Source organism: Delphinapterus leucas, chromosome 12 (genome assembly GCF_059928025.1).
Source record: "Delphinapterus leucas isolate spDelLeu-1000000601 "Yukka" chromosome 12, BTC_Dleu_Yukka2, whole genome shotgun sequence".
NCBI lineage: Eukaryota > Metazoa > Chordata > Mammalia > Artiodactyla > Monodontidae > Delphinapterus > Delphinapterus leucas.
This window is the reverse complement of record NC_143140.1, coordinates 26,860,075-26,882,563: the sequence shown is the minus strand read 5'-3', so window position 1 is coordinate 26,882,563 and position 22,489 is coordinate 26,860,075. Positions and strand designations below refer to the sequence as shown.

The window sequence follows — 22,489 nt, the reverse complement described above, 5'->3', positions numbered from 1 at the left end:
GGCGGCGTGTGGGTGGGGCGGGTCCCGCTGAGCGCAGCTGGGCCGCGTGCCGCGCGGCGGGCCGGCTCTCCTGAGACGCCCGGCGTTCTCGCTGTGGACCGGAGGAGAAACACGGTGCTTTCACAGACTTTTTTCACCCGAGCATTTCTGCCCGCCAATTTCTCTTTCCGGGCGTGCAGCGGTCGCCCGGCGTCAACTCCCGCAGGCGCCAGCCAACCAGCCAGCCCGACTTCTCCAGCAGGTCACCCGGTGAGGCCGCCCTACACTCAAGTCCACTGCTACACTCAAGTCCACTGCCGGCCCCGAGCCGCCCCAGCCGTCGCGAGCAGACTTGGCTCAGTGTAGGTGGTAGCCTCGCCTGCAAAGGCGGCTGTTCGTTTAAATTCTGGCGCCACTCCCGCGCCACGTAGAGCCAGACTCGGAAGCGACGGACCGCGGCGAGCCAGCGGGCGCGCGCCCGGGGCTGGGCGTGCGCGCCGCGGAGGGACGGCGCGCGCACCACGCCCCGGAACGAGCCCCCGAAAGAAAAGAGCCGCCTGGCGCGCTCTCGCTCCTCCCGTCAGGAGCCTGTCACGCCCCCTTACTCTACAGCGTCCAATAGATGCGAGAGGGAGGGGCGGCCTCTTTCCGGCTCGGGAGAGAGTATATAGGGAACTGCTGGCGACACCGCTCGGTCTTTTACGTCAGGACTTGGGATCTACTGTGTGGTTCTAGGTAAGCATGCGTTGCGGGCTGGTTGTCCGAGCGAACCCGGGCGGCGCAGCTTAGGTTGGGGGCTGCAGAAAGGTGAAACGATTTCGGAAATTGGAGCTTAGAGTGCGGTGATGAAAACTTGGACGTGGGGAACGCGCCGCCGGGCCGCCACGTGTCCCGAGTCGTGGTGGCGCCCGGCTTCGAGCGTAGGCGTGCGGAGGCGGCAGCTGGTGGCCGCGGCGCTGCGCGCGGCCTGGTTGTTACGGCCGGGCAGCCCCTGACTGAACCTGGGAGGCGGCCGGCAGAAGACAACATTCCTGGGATTTGGGGGCGGGGGGTTACCCTTAACGTTAAGAGCGAGAGTCCTGTGATAGGGTGTCTTTCTCCCATGGCCAGATCAACAGTTATTTCAAAACGGGCAGCCCCGGACTCGGCGTGAGACTGAGTTGTATTGTGCCGAGGTGGCGCTGTGTGCAAATAGGATTATTGAAGGGGAGGAGTTTAGTGCTGAAAACCTTGAACTATGACATTCTGTGAGAATACTTAATTTTAAATAGATGCCCCGCAAGAACAATGGCTTTCGGTGTAACGGAACTGTTATGTGGAGAGGCAGAGGTAAGGGTTGTTGAGGGCCTATTTTTAAACCGAAGGAGTAAACCTGTTGATTTACAGAAACGATGATGGAGCGTCATTTGAAATTAAACTTCTTTTTTTTAGATGCAAAGGAAAGTTCCAAAACGTATGGGAGGTTTGCTGGAAAATGACTTGGTTAAAACTTGACAATCTTACCAGGTGTGTATTGGACCCGTATTAATACTTTGAGTCTGCATGTGTTTAGTCCACATGTAGAGTAAATGAGAAATTTTTTTGTCCTCGAAGGAGCATCCTGCAGGTCGATGAATACTAATGAAGCTATGACCATCACCGATTGATGATAAACAGCTTCATTTGAAAGTAAGTTATGTGGCTTACAGCATCTACTATAGCATTCCGTAGTACTTGCCTTTTAACGTTGCTCTGGTTTATGGTAAGTGTCAGTGTGATCGAGCTTAATGGAGTTTGGTCTGATCAATGAGGAAAGCTATCCCTAAACGGATTACCTGAAGAAAAGTATGTACGGATTCGGCTTCTGAGATAAGACCAATATGCAGATATGAGATAACAAATTTTTGTTGCCTGGATTTTATAACTGAGTTTTCTGTTAGCTTATGCCTCTTATAGGGGAAAAACTGTTGCTTCACACAAGTGTTTTTCTTCTCTGCCAACAGTGACGGGGTCGCTGTCTGCCTATTGAAAGAGGCCAGTTTGCCATGAAGTTCCTAAGGTGTAAACATGTCTGTGAGTAGAGATATTTTGCTTAACAATCAGTCAATCTTGTGTCCTTGGTCTTATCTATGATGATCCTATCCCGAACCTGAATTTCTGTTGAAAAAAACTTATATACGGATCTGGCTTCTGAGATAGACCATTATAAGGACGACAGTATATTTGAAAATTCCTTTAAATAAGTTCTTGAGATGTTGATAGTCTTGTAAATCTCAAATGTTCTTCCTTTTCTAGGGCTAGTGCCACGAGATTTACTTGTCTGTTGTATGAAAAACTGGTGATCAGGAAAAGCTCTTCATTTTATGGACACGGAAAGAAAACAAAACTCAAGACATTATTTAATTTTGAAACTGCATTTGTAAATAGATTACTGAGCCAACATCAAATCTAGATTAATGCATCCATAAGATTCAAGCCATTTCTGTTTAATCTTGTCACTGCCCTAGAGTCATAACCTGTTAGCCAGTATATTATTGATACTTTCTAGCTCTGAAACTGTTTTTAATGGAAAACTCTTTTTCAGTTGTTCAGCCTTGTAATTAAATAATTCTGAGTGAATGTTTAGCCTTTGGTCACCTGTCTGAATTTAAAATGCATAATTGTAAATACAGCCAAGTGAGAGTTTATACTATTGTAGGAAAATCCTTAGAAGGGAGAGATGACTGGGTTTGGCGCTCACAAGGATCACAAGGGGATATGGAAAACCTTGGCTTTGTGCAGGGTACTAAGTATTACAGAATTACTGGAGGTGAGGGCAGAGGAGAGAGACAGGACCTATGGGGTGAGGGGAGGGAAAGCCAGGCATCAAAACGATCCAGTATACTGGCTGAATTGTGGAATATTTAGTCCTAGTATAATAGTAATGTGAAGGGTTATTTATGCTAAAAATGGGGAGGAGTAATGCTGAAAATTAAGGAAGAGAGCACAGCATAACAGTCAGGAGCCATGAGGGAAGGTCACTGATAAAATCTGGGTTAAAACTGGTCAAACATTGTACAGAATGGATTAGTGTAAACAGTAATAGCATCTGATCTAACCAAGGTGGTTGGGCTCCGTGCATAATCATTTTCCCTAAGTAGCTGCATGAATAAATTGTTCCCAAGCCCATATTTAAATGTCAAAGTCAGAGTGCCAATATTCTTGTCACCTTATAATGAACTCTGTTTCTTAAAATGTTCACCTGCCTTGGTGAGAATTCAGTTGGGTCCATGCAGCTCAGTCAGGTTCATGAGACTGATAAGCCTGTAAGTGGTCAGGCACATAGTGAATTTGGCCCAAGTGTTAAGACAGTGTACAAAAAATGGGGCTCTGAAAATGTTTCTAGCAGTCCGTGTACAGCATTGTTACATTGTTCTTTATTGCACTCAGTGTATTTGGAAATGAGGAAACTTTGGCACTGCAATCTGCACCGTTGATCACTGATCTCCCTTACCCTGCTTTATTTGGTTGGAACTTTTACAACATGCTCGATAAGATCTGTTTCACACACTGACATCTTAAGTACCTAGATACCTTAACTACCTGGCACTTGGTTGTCAGTAAATGTTAAACGAACAATGAATGATTAAAGACCAATTGGGATCTACACAAAACTTGCAGAGAAAACTGCCCTTTTGTCAAAGTTGGCAAACATCAGTCACTTCAAAACAAGGCATGAAATGAATAAAACTTGGCTTTAGAGCCCTCTGACCTCTTTTCCCTCAGTCCCTTCTGGTTTTGCTCCTTTCCCTCCCAGTCAGTCTTATAATATTTCCTTAGTTGATAGAATCCAAATAATGTACATATACTTCATTGCACTATACTAGGTCCTGCCGGGGAGGTCAAGGGTAAAACATTTCCTATGTCCTCTGTCACATCAATAGTTGTACGAGATACCAAGAAAGAAGGCAAGATACAGGGATGCAAAGAACTGAGAAGATTGAACAAGTGATACATTTAGGTGTAGGAGACACCAACCAAAGATGGTATGCTGAGGGCGGTAAATTGAGAATTTAGGCATCAGTTGGATGGATAGATGTGGGACAAATAAGGTGGAGGATAAGACTGAAATGCTACAGTACCGCAAGCTTTTTGAGCAACAGAGAACTAAAAAAGTATCATTCAAATTCCCTGAAACTTGACATGTTTTCAGTAGGAAGAGACATAGTCACTTATTGAGCCCTACTGATTTTGCAGGGTACACACTTGACAAGAGATGAGAGTTGGGTCCAGAAAGGTACAATTTTAGTGGAACTTAGCTCAACATAGCAGCTTCCTTTTAAATTACCGATTGATTAGTAGCACTTTTCTTTCGCACAACAGAGGTCTTGTTATCCTCTACGGCCTTCTGATTTGTGAATGCTGACCTAGCTGGACAATAGGCAACTAACTACTAGCTAAGACCAGGGACCTTAAGCTGTTATCTGGGTAAGGGATTTACCTTCCAGAGCATATCTGCAAAAAGAGGCAGCGTAGATTAAAAATCAAAAGCCTAAAGACATAAACGAATAGGACTGAAATAGACCAGGATCTGCTTGGTTAGGGCTGGTTTCAGATTGAAAGCAGATTCTACATGTGTGTGACTTGAGCCAATAATTTTCCCTGCATAACACCATGCCTCCAGGTTATCTTAAAATACAGTAGGCTCAATCCTACCTTTTGGTGTTTTCTAAATTAGTTCTATTGCTAGAAATCCAATATCCATTGCACTGTGCTTCCCAGTCAGGTGCCCTCTGAACTGATTATACACTTCATAACCCTTGCTGTTTGCCCAGCCTGTGTGAAAGCTTTTGGCTGTTTCATGATTTTTAAACCAGTTCACCCATTAAATTTAGAGCCTTTGAATCCCAGCCTACTAGGATAGTCTGCTTATCTTTTGTCAATTCCTGCTCCCTGGGGGTGGGACCCTCCTTCCCATATTTCTTCCCAAAAGCTTGGTTCCAGATCCAGATAGTATTTAAAGCATGGTATTTATAATTACCTCACTGAATATTGCCACTGCCTCCGGCATTGTTCCACCTCACTGATTCTACATTTTGGGGTATGTACAGAAATGAGGTCAAAATATAAGTGTGCCATGAAGCTTTGAAAATTTTATGGACCATTTTGAGGTGGGGCAGGAAGGGTACCTTTCTAATATGAGAACCACTCAGTCTCATTCTCATAAGTCTTGACCTCTTCCCCCTGACCACTAGTCAGTCCATCTCTGAGGTCCTGGCATGCCATGCAGCTGAGTTATAACAGGAAATAGATTTAATCTCACAGAATCCCACATGGAGTACAGTATGATCCAACGTACTTGGGAACTTTACCTTAGTTATGCTTACTCAGTTGATTATAGTTCCTTTCAAAGGAGTATTAACAATGCAAAAAGCATTTCAGAATTCTCATAGAATTCATCATTTGAAGAAAATATTTATAAATACAGTACATTACCGAGGTCAGGAAACTGGATGTGCCCTTGCCTCCTAACTACTGAATACAGTTACAGAACAATAAATGGTTCATTTTTAAAGTGTACAGTTTGATGAGTATAAGTATGCACCCATGAAACCATTACTGCAATCAAGATAGTGGTTAAATCCATCTCTCCCCAAAGCGCCTTTTTGCAGAGGCTTGATTTTGAACATGGTAAGTTTGAGATATGGGGAGAGATCTGAGCTGGAGAGTCATCATGTGGATGGTATATTTAAAGCCATAAGGTGAGATCACCAAGGGAGTGAATACCAATGGAGAAGTGGTCCAAGAGTTGAGTCCTGGGACATTCCAGGAGTAAGACATTTCAGGTTTATTTCAAATCCTAAAGATGATTTTGTATCAACAAAAACTGGGAAACAAATCTGTTGTCAAGTTCAACTGCCGCATCTGAAACAAACTAGATAGAAAATCAAGGAGTTTCAGAAAACAAGGGTGAGAGCTAAGGAAATAATTTCTTGGGGTAATGAGGCTGGAGGTCAGCATAAAATTGAAGGAGTTAATATCCAAGGACAACTTTGCAAAGTGGCCTTCCAGAGAGAAGGAGATGAGGAATTTACGAAGTGTGATAAAGGTTTTCATCAGACACTGGACTTGGAGAAGTGGAGTTGACTACAGACAAGTTAGAGGTTTGCCTTGCGGTGCTAAAGTGCCTGATGAAGCTGAAAACTACCAAGTGTAGTAGTTAACATAATTCTTCACTATTCTATGGAGCTCATCCATGTGGGAGCAGAAAGCAGATCAGTGGATTAATCCAAAATTAGGGATAAACTGGACAGGAGGAGCAGAGTCATGATGGGCCAATCAAGGGTGTAGATGAAAGTAGTGTTAAAATTGACCTTGAGATCCAGGTTGATTAGGGAAAAAAATTAGACTGCTGGGAAACCGTCCCAGGTAATAACAAAGATGAGATGTACCATAGAAAGATGATGAAAATGAGGTAAAATAAGATCCTCTCCAGTTATACTATAAAATGACCCATAGCAGTTGTATTTCTAATTAGTGTTTATCTCTCTCTGGCCCTAGAGTGTGTTCTTTTCAAGCAGAAACTTGCCCTTTCACTTCTTAAACTCTGTGCCTAGTATACAATGTAATGACTCCCATTACAAATTAGTCTCATTAAAATGGAATTCAGTATGTATATTTAGGGTGGGCAATGATGGTATGACCTAAGTTCTCCAAAAGAGATAAAAGTAATGAGAAAAGTTGAAAACTTGTGATGGACTCAATATTTGTGTCCTCCCCAAATTCATATGTTGAAGCCTTAACCCCAGTGTGGCAATATTTGGAGATGGAGCCTCAGGGGAAGTAATTAAGGTTAAATGATGTCATAAGGGTAGGGCCCTTGTCCGATAGGATGAGTGTCCTTGTAAGAAGAAACACCAGAGAGCTCACTCTCCCTCTCCATGTGCACCCACAAGAAAGAGGTCATGTGAGGATACAGTGTGGTGGTGGCTGCCTACAAGCCCAAACAAGAGGCCTCAGAATAAAACCTACCTTGCCAGCACCTTGATCTTGGACTTTCCAGCCTCCAGAGCTATGAGAAAATTAATTTCTATTGTTTAAGCCATTCAGTCTGTGGTATTTTGTTATGGCAGCTTTAACAGGCTAAGACAGAAGTAAAGGATAAATGGCCACTGCTATAATTAGGGGACTTTATATTTAGCTAAAGATTTATGAGTAATAACTACGGAAAAAGTCCATGCAATGTAATGTCTCTGGTTTTATACATTTTCCCTTTAGGTTTTTACTTATTACATTGAAACTGGATTGACAATGCACTTCCTTTTTTTTTTTTCTTTAAATGCACTTTCTTATTGAATAATAACAAACAGCTGCCACTCACAGAGCTTTCCAACCTGTTTCAACATCAAGATCAGTTATTTAAGAAATAGATAATTTTTCAATTAAAAAATCTCAGTAAAGAAACTAGAGGGAATTCCCTGGCAGTCCAGTGGTAGTACTCCTTGCTTCCACTGCAGGGGGCACAGGTTCAATCCCTGGTTGGGGAACTAAGATCCCGCATGCTACACACCGTGGCCAAAAAAAAAAAAAATTAGAGATAGAAATTAAACTATCTTATAAAGTGAGTGTTATCTGAAGTCTTATGGTTCACAGGAAAACCTTTTTAACATAAATGAAATTAGATCTTTTATAATCACCTCATATAACAAAAAATGGTTTAGGCTTACTAGATATTTCACAGTGTAAAATTTCCTTGTTGTATATGAACGTTAAGATTGCAAAAACAATTTTAACATCTTTGGTAACTGATAGGTCATATCTATCATGATTTCACTGTTTAATGAAAAATACTTGGTATAAAATAATGGCTGACACTTCTATAGTTCCTTTTATTTTCCACAGCACTTTGACATACATCATCTTGGTTTCTCCTACAGTAACCCAGGGAGTAGGCATTATTAGTATTTACACAATTTATATGTGAGTGAACTGTGAGACTTAAAATATAGGATGCTTAAGGTCTAGATCACTGGAAGGAATGATTGCATCATCATCTGTATTTTGCACACTATAATATAGACTTTTTAGTTTGGGTGCCACATTTAAGAACAGTGACAAACTAGGGGGCAACCTAAGGATGAAGACAAGGGTTCTAGAAACCATGTCATTCTAGAGAATATTTTAAGGACTTGGAAATACTTAACCTGAAGAAGTGAAAATCAAGGGAAGGCATGATAACTATTTTCAGATGTTTGAAAGTACTTCATGTGGAATAATAGTAATAATCCCATCTGGTAGGTACTATGATTAGGCCAATTTTACAGATGAGGAAACTGAAACTTAGAAAAGTAACCTAATGAAGGTCACAGGAAGTGAGGGAATTAGATTGAAAATCTGGCAGTCTAAATCAAGAGATGGTGTTCTTACCCCACTAAATACCTTCCCCAGAGGAGTAGTTAACTGAAGTGTTTCTTTGGAAGACACAAAGGAGATCAATGAATTAAAAAGAGGAAAACTGCAACCTAAAAATGAACTTTCCAATAACAGGATGTACTGTCTCCTTATCACAGTCTCCTATCAGTGTGAGCTGGAGGAAGGAGGCTGGTCCTAGTCAACTTCAAAGACCACTCTAAGTCTAAATTCAGATTCTTGAGTTGCCCAAGGTAACCCAGCTAGTTAATGACCAAGTTGACAACCAACACCTTCTATCCCTCTCTCAGTCCAGTGCTCAATCCACTGATAGTGTGGTGCCCCAATTTTTTTCCTGCAAAAATTCAAATTTCCTCAGAATTCATTAATCTATGGGAATGGGAAAGATGGTACAAACCAAATAACTTTAATCGACTATTTTTATACAAAAGTACAATTTGGGGCCTGTTACTAATGGTTGATCAATTTAATTACATTAGTGCCACAGAGGCCTTAAGCAGACTAAACTTCTCTGGGGCAACAGTAAGGTGTATTCTTTGGGGGTACATCTCAATTCTGATTTTTTATTTTCATCACTGATGTAGACTAGCAGTTTAAATTACATTTCTTCTTCAGAAATGAATGCAGAAACATTGCTCAGAGTCTGAACACACACCCAGAAATGTCAAGATAGTTTTGAAATTCATGGACCTGTTTCCACATATCTGAATAAAGTTCAGTTTCTTGATGACTTTTGTTTGCTTTTTTTTTTTTTTAATTTTTAATTGTCATCTTAGTTCCCTAACCATGGATCGAACCCGCCCCCCCTGCAGGGGAAATGCGGATGGAGTCTTAACCACTGGACCACCAGGGAAGTCCCAAGTTTTGTTTGCTTTAAATTCAATCTGTTCCTTTGAAGATCAAGGCACACTGAGAGGTTAGGTGTGGGGTGATTCAGAAACATCCTAAGGTTTCACTCTTTTGTTCATTGAACAAATAGGCCCTGAATAGTTACCATGTGCAGGTACTGTCCTAAGCACTGAAGATACAGCCATGAACCAAACGAACAAAATCCCTGCCCTTGTGGAGCTTACATTTTAGGAGGAGGAAAAGAAGGATAAATTATAAAGTATGTGAGAAATTATAAAGTATTTGAGAGAATGAGAAGCAACATGAAAAAGAAAATAGAACACAGGACATTGGGAGTGGGTTTGGGGAGGGAGGTAAATACTGTTGTCATTTTTAAATACAATTGACAGGATAGGCTTCAATGAGAAGGTGAGATTAAGCAAAGACTTACAGAGAGTGAGAGATTGAGCTATGGACATATCTGAGCAAAGGGCATTCCCAGGCCAAAGACAGGTGCATGTGTGTTAAAGAAAGAGAAGAAACACGGCACGCGGATCATGTCGGGTCTTATGCGTCATTGAAAGAATTTTGCTCTGAGTAAAATGGGAACCCGTGTAAAAGGAAATACAGAAACTGAAAGTATGATTCATGTGCATCAAAACCTGTGAATCCTACCCCTGTGGCCCAGATTGTAGTCTCTACTATTTACCATTAAAAGAAAACAGGGCTCATTGGAGAAATGACTGATTACAGAGCTGAGGCAAGAAATGTACAAGATGCGCCTTCTGCATCTTGCTATATAGTATAGGCGAGCAAGAAAGCTATCAGACATTTGCGGTTGTGTGAAAAGAACTCAGGAGCCAGCTTGGAGCATCTCCTACTGTCCAAATATGGAAATGCTGACTATTATCAAGGATGATAACTCCAATAGACTGAGATACATAAAATATGTTCAAATCTGTGAATTCATAATGATACCCTAAAAGAAAAACCTGATTTTGATGCTGTTAGAAGATGCTAGTGAACCAACTTATCAATTTCAGAACTGGCAAATAAGGGACTTTCCAACACCAACTGCAGTAACAGATAATCAGATTGAAAGTGAGAAAGTTTTTTATTGATGTATCCCAGTTCGTAACTGAAAAAGATTGACAGAATATCACCATTTGTAACATCTCTTGAATTAATGTACCAGCAGTGATCATCCATGTTGGCTAACATAAAAAAAAAAAAAGAGAGAGAGGGAACAGAGTCTAAGTGGCTGACTGGATGTTTTGGGGTCGTGTCAACAGCATGCTACTTGAAAATCTGCTTTCCACAGGAAATATGCTTTTTTTTCCAACAAAGATGATATATTTACAATAAATAATTTTTTCCATCAAAGAATTTTTTTCAACAAAGATGATATAATAATTCTTTCCAACAAAGATGATATATTTATCCGAAGATATTGGCACTCTCCATTGTGCAATAATGTCACATATCTGTAAGTTGTCTGATCAGGCTCCCCCAAAAGAGTTCCTTGGGGCTTCCCTGGTGGCACAGTGGTTAAGAATCTGCCTGCCAATGTAGGGAACATGGGTTCGAGCCCTGGTCCGGGAAGATCCCACATGCCTTGGAGCAACTAAGCCCGTGTACCACAACTACTGAGCCTGTACCCTAGAGCCCGTGAGCCACAACTACTGAGCCCACATGCTACAACTACTGAAGCCGATGCGCCTAGAGCCCGTGCTCCAGAACAAGAGAAGCAACCGCAATGAGAAGTCCGCGCACCGCAAGATGCTCGTCGCAACTACAGAAAGCCCACGTGCACCAACGAAGACCCAATGCAGCCAAAAATAAATAAATAAAAACAAAATAAATAAATTTAGCAAAAAAGAGTTCCTTGGGTGAGTCTAACAAAGAAAATCTAGAAAGCTAATTATTGACATGAATAAAATAACACGAGGTATATCACTTCAGCTTCAGTGGCATCTTGGGGAGGTGAGCTTGTTATATACACTTTAAACACTTCTATCAACTAGAGATATCAGTCCTGGCCATATTACTGTTGTCTATCTTACTAAATAGCTGTATCTCAGGAAGTACAATACACTCAATCCACATTAACGTTTATTCTAGATTTATGGTTAATAGATGATTCATGTAATAGTACCTCAAATTTCTTTGAACATTCTTCTTAACTTAGAATAAATATAACCTACTAAACTTAGATTCCATGAAATCCAAATATAAGAAACTGTCTCCTATGCAATTTTCAATTTGCCATTTACTTGGTATTTATTTATCAATTTTTAACTGAATAAAGAACAAATCTGCAGAACACAAACTTTCAGGGTAAGTAAAATATGTTTTTTTTTTCAATTTTAGGCATAGGGTTCTGGGGCGTTTAAGTGTACCTAATTTCCTAAAAGCTATAATTTTGTCTTTTTTAACTATTAAAAATTATCTTATAATTTTTTATAAAAAAGGTATCTTATAAGATAAAAATAAGGAAAACATTAAGCATAAAATTAAAATAACTCACAATTCCACCGTTTAGAGTTAAACCACTGTAAAAAAATTTTAATATCTTTTTCTATATAGATATAAATTTTAATAAAATTAAAATTTTACTGTATGGTTTGTTTTCCTGATTTTTTATTTAATATTCTATAATGACAATTTTCAATACCATTAGAAATTCTTCTACTCATTGGCAACATGGAGAACATTTCCTTTTTTTTTTTGACGGCGCAGTATCTTAATTCCCCAGCCAGGGATCGAACTCCCGGCCCCGGCACTGAAAGCACCAAGTCCTAACCACTGGACTGCCAGGGAATTCCCAGGAACATTTCATTTTAATGTATATTTAATACCCAAAGACTGGAAATTTCAATTGCTTTGAATTTTATCATGATGACAAATTATACAGCAATAAAAATTCCAAGCAGGGCTTCCCTGGTGGCGCAGTGGTTGAGAGTCCGCCTGCCGATGCAGGGGACACGGGTTTGTGCCCCGGTCTGGGAAGATCCCACATGCCGCGGAGTGGCTGAGCCCGTGAGCCATGGCCGCTGAGCCTGCGTGTCCGGAGCCTGTGCTCCACAACAGGAGAGGCCCGCATACCGAAAAAAAAAAAAAAAATTCCAAACAGTAATGCTGCACTGGTTATCTCTGGATAGTGGGTTTATATTACCATCCAAGAATTAAATGCCTCAGGTAACATATATTCTCACATTGATGTGCAGCCGTTCTAGTCCAAACTGCCTCCCAACAGGTGTCCTCTATCCTAATCTTATTTATTTATTTATTATTGAAGTATTAGTTGATTTACAACGTGTTACTGCTGTAATTATCAGACGCAAACTAGTATATAAAGGATGGATAAACAACAAGGTCCTACTGTGTAGCACAGGGAACTATATTCAATATCCTGTGATAAACCATAACAGAAAAGAATATGAAAAAGAATGTATATATATGTATAAGTGAGCCTCCTAATCTTTTCCACCGTCCAGTCTACAGGGTGAGAAACTACCACACGTCCTTAACCATGTTTTTGTGCCTTCCTTCTACCTCCTTGCACTAATTAAAATCTGGTTCTCCCCTCAGGGCACTGCTTTCCTTTGCAGGCTGCTTAAGTTCTCTCCTTCAGATGTGGAAGTTAAGGTCAATACCTTCCTTGCTTCCCACTGCCACTTCTTGACAATTATTCCTCCATTTTTATGTACAACCCCCTGATTTTTTTAGGCTTATCCCACCTGGCTTGCCACCCTTTGTCCTGACTTAAGGTTTTTATTTTCCAACCTTCTAATTACTACCCCTTATTGATTTTGAAGACTTTGGGACCAGGTTTGCTGTCCTATTTTATGTCATCTGTCTCCAATGTCTACACACCAATGTCCAAACAATCTGGCTTCTCAGTTGTTTGACTTCCTCTACCCTATCCCTCCACACCCAGCATTCTTATCTGGGATTCACTGGCCTCCGAGGAGCCATGGGTAGAATTTGAGGGGTCTATGAATGTGGACAGGGAAAATCTATGTCTTTATTTTCACTAAACACTAATTGAAGTTTAGCATTTCCTTCAATAATAAATGAATGCAATATACCACAGATTTATTAGCAGTATATATGGTGCTGTCAACCACAGAAAACACAGCTATTTTCATATATATTACAGTTCATATCACATAGAAATACTTTAAGATTTTCACTTATGTTTATTTCTACCTAAAAATCATGCTCCTTTTTAAGCCTGCTGCTAGATCTTGTTGTTTAATGCAAAGAAGCACATTATCTTAGTTCATTCAGGGTGCTACAGCAAAATACTACATCTTAGGTAGCTTATAAACAACAGAAATTTATTTCTCACAGTTCTGGAGGCTGAAAGTCCAAGATCAGGGTGCCAACATGGTCGGGTGAAGGCGCTCTTCTGTGTCACAGACTTTTCATTGTATCTTCACATAGTGAAACGGGGTAAGAGAACTCTGTGGGGTCCCTTTTTTTTTTTTTTTTTTGGCCATGCCACTCGGCATGTGGGATCTTCCCCAACTAGGGATCGAACCCAGGCCCCCTGCATTGGGAGTGTGGAGTCTTAACCACTGGACGGCCAGGGAAGTTCTCTGGGGTATCTTTTCTAAAAGCATTAATCCCATTCATGGGAGCACCACCCTCATGACCTAATCACCTCTGGATCACATCGGTGTTAGGATTCCAGTATTTGAGTTCTGGAGAGACACAAACATTCAGATCATAGCTACATTACTGTAGCACACATTTGGTTTGTTTAAATATTTTGGCAACTATATTTTAATGTAAGGGCTTTCATATGTAACCCCATATATTTTGTTTTATGCATTTAAAAATATTTTGAGGCTGAGTCCATAGGCTTCACCAGAGTGGCAAAGTAGTTCATGCACAAATAGTTGAGTACCTCTCATTATAGGACAGCTACATGTAAAAGAATGAAATTAGAACATTCTCATGAGTTCCCTGGTGGCCTAGTGGTTAGAATTCCGGGCTTTCACTGCCATGGCCCAGGTTCAATCCCTGGTCAGGGAACTGAGATCCTGCAAGCTGCTCAGCACAGCCAAAAACAAAACAGAACAAAAAACAAACACCATTCTCTAACATCATATAGAAAAGTAAACTCAAACTGGATTAAAGACCTAAAGGTAAGACAGGAAACCATAAAACTCCTAAAGGAAAACATAGGCAGAAACCTCTTTGACATAAATCATAGCAATATGTTTTTGGATCTGTCTTCCAAAGCAAAGGAAATAAAAGCAAAAATAAACAAATGGGACCTAATTAAACTTAAAAGCTTTTGCAGAGCAAAGGAAACCAATGACAAAACTAAAGGACAACCTACTGAATGGGAGAAAATAATGGCAAGTGACATGACTGATAAGAAGTTCATATCCAAAATATATTAACAGCACATACAAATCAACATCAAAAAAAACCCAAACAACCTGATTGAAAATGGGCAGAAGACCTGAATAGACATTTTTCCAAAGAAGACATGCAGATGGCCAACAGCCACATGAAAATATGCTCAACATCGCTAATCATCAGAGAAATGCAAATCAAAACCACAATGAAATGTAGTTCTCAGCATCACATATCGGATTGTTAATAGCCATTCTCATACCTGTCACAATGGCTATCATCAAAAAGAGCACAAATAACAAAAGTTGGCGAGGATGTGGAGAAAAGGGAACCTTCCTCATTCACTCTTGGTGGGAATGTAAATTGGTGCAGCCACTGTGGAAATCAGTATGGAGGTTCTCAAAAAACTAAAAATAGAACTACCATATGACCCAGCACTGCCACTCTTGGGTATATATCCGAAAAATACCCAAAACACTAATTAGAAAAGATACATGCAGCCTAATGTTCATAGCAGCATTGTTTACAATAGCCAAGATATGGAAGTAACCTAAGTGTCCATCAACAGATGAATGGATAAAGAGGACAAAGATGGGGTCTTCCCTGGTGGTCTAGTGGTTAAGACTCCGCACTCCCTATGCAGGAGGCCCGGGTTCCATCCCTGGTCAGGGAACTAGATCCCACATGCCGCATCTAAAGATCCACGCAACTAAAGAGCCAGCACGCAGCAACGAAGATCCCGTATGCCGCAACTAAGACCTGGTGCAACCAAATAAATAAATAAATAAATATTTTTTTAAAAAGAGGATAATGATGAATGGATAAAGAGGATACACACACACACACACACACACACACACACACCTACAGTGTAATACTTAGCCATAAAAAAGAATGAAATTTTGCAATTTGCAATAACATGGATGGACTTGGAGGGTATTATGCTAAGTGAAATAAGCCAGACAGAGAATGACAAATACTCTATGCTATCACTTATATTTGGAATCTAAAAAATACATCAAACTAGTGAATATAACAAACTAGAAACAGAGTCACAGACACAGAGAACAAACTGGCAGTAACCGGCGGGGGGAGAGGGAAGGTGGGAAGAGGCAACATAGGGGTAGGGGATTAAGAGGTACAAACTACTATGCACAAAATAAATAAGCTACAAGGATATATTGTACAACACAGGGAATATAGCCAATATTTTATAATAACGATAAATGGAGTATAACCTTTAAAATTGTGAATCACTATATTGTACACCTGTAACTTATACAGCAACTATACTTCAATTGAAAGAAAAAAAAAACCTCTCATTACATATCAATGGGCTTCTCATTGCAATATTTCCTATCCCCTTATTCCTGTTTTCTTTCCTTGGCTACTACTCGGCAATACCCCAACTACGGATGAATCCAACCACTTGCCTTGCTGCAGAAATCACACAGCAGGGCAGATTTGTGCCACTATACGTTCATGGTCTCCAACCCCAAGCAGGCCCTCAATGCGACTAAGCACTCTTCTTTTCCCTTGTCAGTCTTCCTTCCCATTTCTGACTTTCTTTCTCCTCCACACTTCTTAACTCTTCCCTCCTCTGCCTCAACTTTCCCCTCACCTCAGCAGAGATTTCACCCTCCTGTTCATGGAGAATTTTGAAGACTTCGGGTGACAGTTTCCTTACACCAACCATTATATGTATCCACTGTTTTTTTTTTCCTTCCCTCTTACTGCAATGGAATGGTGTCCCTCCTCTGATCTAAGGCAAATTCCTCCTCCAGTTCTCCAAATCACATTCATTCATTCAACAGTTATTAAATCAGGATTCCCTCCCCCCAAAAAAAGACATGTTGAAGTCCTAAACCCTAGTACCTCAAAATGTGACATCACTTGGAAATAGGGTTGTTGCAGGTATAATTAGTTAAGATGAGGTCATCCTGGAATGACCTCATTAGTGTGAAGCCCTAATCCAATATGACTGGTGTCCTTATAAGAAGATGGTCATATAAAAACAGACACAGAGAAAATGTCATAGGGCAATGAAGGCAGATATTAGAGTATATGGTTGCAAGTCAAGGAAAGCCAAAGATTGCCCACGTACCACCAGAAGCTAGGAAGAGGCATGGAAGGTTTCAGAGGGAGCATGACCATGACAACACTTTGATTTTAGACTTCTGGCCTCCAGAACTGTGAGATAACAAATTTCTGTTGTTTCAAGCCACCCAGTTTGTGATACTTTGCTAAACCTTCTCTGGTCCCTAAATCCAGGTGAGTCATTCTTCTTAAGAGCTCTAACAGCATCTTTCCCCTATCACTGAGCTCAGATGACTTTTGGTCTTGTGAGGGAAGGGACAATGTTCATTTGTATCTCCATTGTTGAGCACAAAATCTGGCATTCAGCAAGTGCTCAAAAATAACATTGCATTAAGGGCTTCCCTGGTGGTGCAGTGGTTGAGAGCCCACCTGCCAATGCAGGGGACACAGGTTCGTGCCCTAGTCCGGGAAGATCCCACATGCCGCTGAGTGGCTGGGCCCGTGAGCCATGGCCACTGAGCTTGCATGTCCAGAGCCTGTGCTCCGCAACGGGAGAGGCCACAACAGTGAGAGGCCCATGTAATGCAAATAATAATAATAATAATATTGCATTGCATTAAATTTTTTTTTCTATTTTCTATGTAGAGTACATTACACTATTACCTATACACCCCCTTGGACTTGAATATTTTCAAGGTCTATGATTATTTTCTTAGGATAAAGCCCTAGAAGTAAAACTATAACTGGATAATAGAATTTAATCATTTTAAAGTCCTTGACATATATTGCTAACTTCATTTCCAGATGTTTATTTTCCTAGATTTATTTAGGAAATATTGACAATTTTTACAATATTCAGTCAGTCTCATCCAGAGCTATGCTCTTTCTATCCATTTATATGTCTTATTTTTATATTACTCAGGGTAAATTTTGTAATTTTTCTGATATATGATCTTCATATTTCTTTTAAAGGTAACTAAATGTTTTATATGTTTGTGTATGCCTATGTGTGTAAATATAAACATATGTGAAATCATTTCTATTGCAAATCAGAAGTCTTTTCCACCATATTTTTATTACCAGCTATTGCTGGTATATAGGAAATCTAATGTGTTGGTGATTGCTTTCTTATCTGGCTACTTCAGTGACCTTTCTTACTAGTAATAAAAGTATACAACTTTATCATCTGTAAATAATGATACATTTATTTTCTCTGTTCCACAGTTATGCTTCTTATTTGTTTCATATCTCATTTTAATTGCTAGAATTTCCAGCACTTGTTTGATAATGGCAATAAAGACAGGTTTCCTTTTGTATGCATTACTTTAATGGAAACACTAATATTTCAGTGTTCAGTGTGATATTGCCTGGATTTCACAAAAGTATTCTTTGTTATTGTAAGAAAGTTTTATTCATTTTCTAGGTTACTATTATTAAAATTCAAAAGTAGATATTATTTTTATCACACACCCTTTTAGCATCTATCTAAATGAATATATAGCTTCCTCCCTTTGACTTATTGATGTGATGTAATAGGGGAGGTATTTGGGGATAAACTCTACTGTTTTTTCTTTTTAATCAGTTGTAGAATTTAACTTGTAAGTACTTATTTTATTTAAGATTTTAACATTTCTTTTTGTAATGGAAATTGGTCTGCTTGTGTGTGGGGTGTGTTTGTGTGCGCACACACGTGTGCGTACTCTATCAGGTTTTATATCATGATTTTATATCATGATGCTTTTATAAAATGATCCAAGAAAGTTTCCTTCTTTTTCTATTTTTTGTAACAGTTTATATAACATTGTAATTATATAGTCCATGAAAGAATCCACCCTTTAAACTATTTAGGCCAAAAACCCTTTGAGGAGTTATAAATTCTTTTTCAATTTCTCTCATAGTTTTTAAGTCCCTATTTTCTACTTCACTTAATTTTGATAACATATTTTTCCAGAAACTTTTCAATTTTATCAATATTTCCAAACCTATATCCAGGTATTATGAAGTAGTACACAAATATTCATCATTAAAAATAATCTTTGTTCTTCTACTATCATTCTTTATTTTCTGAAGTGTGTTTTCACCCTCTTTCCCCAAACAGACTGCCTGACATTTGTTTGCATTACTGTTTCTTTAAAAGGAAAGATAGTTTGGGGGTATATATATCAATTACATTCTTCTTTTATTTTTCAATTAATGTTTTCTGGTTTTCCTTTTTAAATGTATCTTACATTATTTCATAGTTCTTTATTTCTGATAGGAATGTTATGCTTAGTTCATTTATTTTCATTCTATATTTTTCCAAAGTGGAAACATGTAATATTATATAAATTTGCCTCTAAGTGCAGCTTTGGCTGCAGTCTATAAATTTTGCTGTAAATATTACACTGCAAATTGGCTTTGGCTTTGGAATTAGGCTAAAATATGCTGTTACACTATTATTACATTTCATGTTTAGCTTGTGGGTGACTGAATTGTCAAATGCAGACTTCAAAAGAATTCAAGGTATCTCTGAACTTGTGTGCAACCAATGACCATGTGGTCAAAATATTACCGTCATCTTTTTTTTTTTTTTTACCGTCATCTTTAATCAGAGTAAGTACATCAGTAATGTGAACAAGCCTTGTCATGTGGACATATTTTTAACATCTGAATATAGAACAAGCATTCTAGATGTTTCCTGTAGTAAAAAACTATTCAATATGCTTTATATGTTGCAATTCTGTCAGTTGAAGGATATGAATATATTTATTATTGTAAGAGTATAATATTGCAAAAATGATGATTGTGAAAGGTAGGTAAAGGTGTCCAAAATATACATATTAAGTGAAAAAAATCAAGTTATATTAATAATATTATATATAATAGGAAACCATTATTGTCAAATATATGAATATAATATTAGTATCTGGAGTGATAAAATCAGAAGAAATATATACTGTTTGTATTTTTATACAGTAACCATCTCTGGCAATGAAGTTATAGGACATTTTACCCTCTGTTTTATATATTTATATAATGCTTGAATTTTTATCAGGATCATATATTATCTTTTATAATAAAATCAATAAAATATATTTAAAATAAAAGCAGGACTAAGGATATACAGGTTAGTAGCCTGATAAGCTATATGTTTCTCTTCTTGGAAGATTCTATGATTCAGTTATCTAGGATGTTTATTTCCTCACACTTTTCTTGCTGGCCTTTTAACCACTTGACTTACCACTATGCATATACAAGGAGAGAAGAACGAGTCAATTATGTCACATTTTATCAGGTATGATGAAAAAATAGACCCAATAATGTAATTGATTCATATAAATGGTTAAATTGTAAATGCGTGTGTTCTAATTGGCCATTTTGTGCTAGATCAAGGAACTCAATTTAGCCAAATAAAGAGAGTATTACTTCAAGGACACATAGGATGGGGTGGGCATTCATAGGAGGGGACTGAGGAATTTGAGACTCAATGATAGAATGATTGTCCAGTCAACACTTACAAGATCTGGACCTGGCGAGGACACAGGACCAAGGAAGCTAAAAGGGCTGATGAGTTGTGCCTCCTCTCTTGCTGTGTGTGACCTTTCTCAGACTAACTTTGCCCATCTCTGGATATTTGCTTTATTTTCCTTCTGCTTTCCATTGTTCTATTCCATCCATCTCTACTGTTTACATCTATTCTCTTCGCTCTTACCTTCTCCAAAACCTTTCTCCTTTTTTCAACTCCTCTCTCCTCAACCTTTTTCTTTCTATTGACTTCATCCACAGGTATATATGTGTATATACAAGATAGAAAGATATATATCTATATCTATATCTATCTGTCTATATAGATAGACAGATATCTCCCATCTTAAAAACCAAAGCAAACAAACCAAGACAAGCCAAAAAAAAAAAAACCTAACCTGAATCCACATCCCCCTTAAGCAACCAACCATCTCTCTGGGCCCTTTCCCAAAGGCCCCGAAAGAACGGTCTGCCTGTGCTGCCTGCACCTCTCCTCTCTTTGGCCCCTTACACCACTCTAGTTTGGCTCTTGCCAGCATGTCACTCCAGAAACTGCTCTTCTTAAGAAGTTCTATTCCAGTCTTACCCCAAATTCTTTTTTTTTAATGTTGTTTTAAATTTTTATTTATTTACTTTTGGATCTGTTGGGTCTTCGTTGCTGTGTGCAGGCTTTCTCCAGTTGCGGTGAGCGGGGGCTACTCTTCATTGCTGCACATGGGCTTTCTCTAGTTGCAGCGAGCAGGGGGGCTACTCTTCGTAGCGGTGCGCTGGCTTCTCATTGTGGTGGCTTCTCTTGTTGCAGAGCACGGGCTCTAGGCGCACTGGCTTCAGTAGTTGCAGCACGCAGCCTCAGTAGTTGTGGCTCTCAGGCTCTAGAGCGCAGGCTCAGTAGTTGTGGTGCACGGGCTTAGTTGCTCTGCGGCATGCGGGATCTTCCCGGACCAGGGATCAAACCCATGTCCCCTGCATTGGCAGGCGGATTCTTAACCACTGCGCCACCACCTTACCCCAGTTCTTAACTGCATTCATTCAACATAGTTGACCACTTCCTCCTTAAACACCCTCCTTTCTTTTCTGAAACATTGCTCTCTCTTGGTTTTTCTCCTACCTCTTTGGCCATTCCATCTCATGCTTCTTTACAGGCTTCTCGCCTACTCGTTCTCTATAAATTGATCTTTCTGGGGATCAATCCTTGGACTTCCTGTCCTTGCTCTTTTCCTACTCTTCTACCTCAGTGATTATATCCATTCACATGGCTTTAAATACATTTATTACAAGACAATTGAAAATGCAAACGGGTTGTTCTAGATCAGTGCTGTCCAATATAACTTTCTGTGATGATGGAAATGTTCTGTATCCGTGCTGTCCAGTACCATGGTCAGTAGCTACATGTGGCTAGTGAGCACTTGACAGGGGGCCAGTGTGACTGAAGAACTGAATTTTAGATTTTATTCAATTTCAATTAATTTAATTTGCCACATGGGATTGGTGGCTATGGTACTGGACAGTTTGGCTCCAGATTAAAAGAAACTGAAGAAACATTAAAAAAAAAAAAGCTACTCAAGAACTTGGTTAAATGTAGTGAAAAAGAGATGCAGAGGTGGGTTTCAGCTCGATCTCTCTCTTCCCTGGTACATATCTAGCTCTTTTTCCCAACTGTCAACACTGATAACCAACAATGACTCCAAGCCTGCCACCAACCACAAAACAGCCTTCCACATAGCTCTCCACTAGTCCTCCTTCATGGTCCCCCCCACTGCCAGCAACTGGTTGTGCTAGGCTTCCCAGATGCCCCTGCAAGGTCTCCTTATTCACCCAGGCTTCAGAAGGGCTGGTTAGTGACTCAGCTCTCATTCTCCAACTCTCCTTTTGGACCATTGCTTCTCCCAGCATATAAATTCTTATTCCTATAAGAAACCCCTTATTCCAGAATACTCATAATGGTTCTGCTTCTCTAATTGACTCCTAACTGATACATTCTTGACAACTGTTACTCTACGTCTTCACCAACTCAGCAAATGGCACCAACATCCATCAATTGCCTCCTAAACTCCCTACCATCAGTCTATCACTAAGTCCTTCGCAAACTAGGTTCAAAATACACATTGAGGGGCTTCCCTGGTGGTGCAGTGGTTAAGAATCCGCCTGCCAATGCAGGGGACATGGGTTTGAGCCCTGCTCCGGGAAGATCCCACGTGCTGCAGAGCAACTAAGCCCATGCACCACAACTACTGAGCCTGCTCTCTAGAGCCCGCGAGCCACAACTACTGAAGCCCATGAGCCACAACTACTGAAGCCTGCATGCCTAGAGCCCGTGCTCCGCCACAAGAGAAGCCACTGCAATGAGAAGCCCACACACCGCAACGAAGAGCAGCCCCCG

At 39.9% G+C, this 22,489-nt stretch overlaps 1 long non-coding RNA gene and 2 other non-coding genes across 4 annotated transcripts; all 3 read left to right on the top strand.

Moving 5' to 3' along the window:
• Positions 1-623: 623 nt before the first annotated feature.
• Positions 624-4,847, top strand: LOC115802038 (uncharacterized). Of its 2 annotated transcripts, XR_016395146.1 has the most exons (6): positions 699-714; positions 1,251-1,308; positions 1,411-1,485; positions 1,573-1,647; positions 1,962-2,031; positions 2,254-4,847. It is a non-coding gene; the product is annotated as an uncharacterized LOC115802038 (long non-coding RNA). The 2 variants fall into 2 exon arrangements; XR_004022411.2 differs by lacking the exon at positions 1,251-1,308 and having other exon boundaries at positions 624-714; positions 2,254-2,577.
• On the top strand, positions 1,760-1,829 carry LOC115802082 (small nucleolar RNA SNORD50). The gene has a single exon (XR_004022460.1). It is a non-coding gene; the product is annotated as a small nucleolar RNA SNORD50 (small nucleolar RNA).
• On the top strand, positions 2,083-2,155 carry LOC115802081 (small nucleolar RNA SNORD50). Its single transcript, XR_004022459.1, has one exon. It is a non-coding gene; the product is annotated as a small nucleolar RNA SNORD50 (small nucleolar RNA).
• Positions 4,848-22,489: the final 17,642 nt, after the last annotated feature.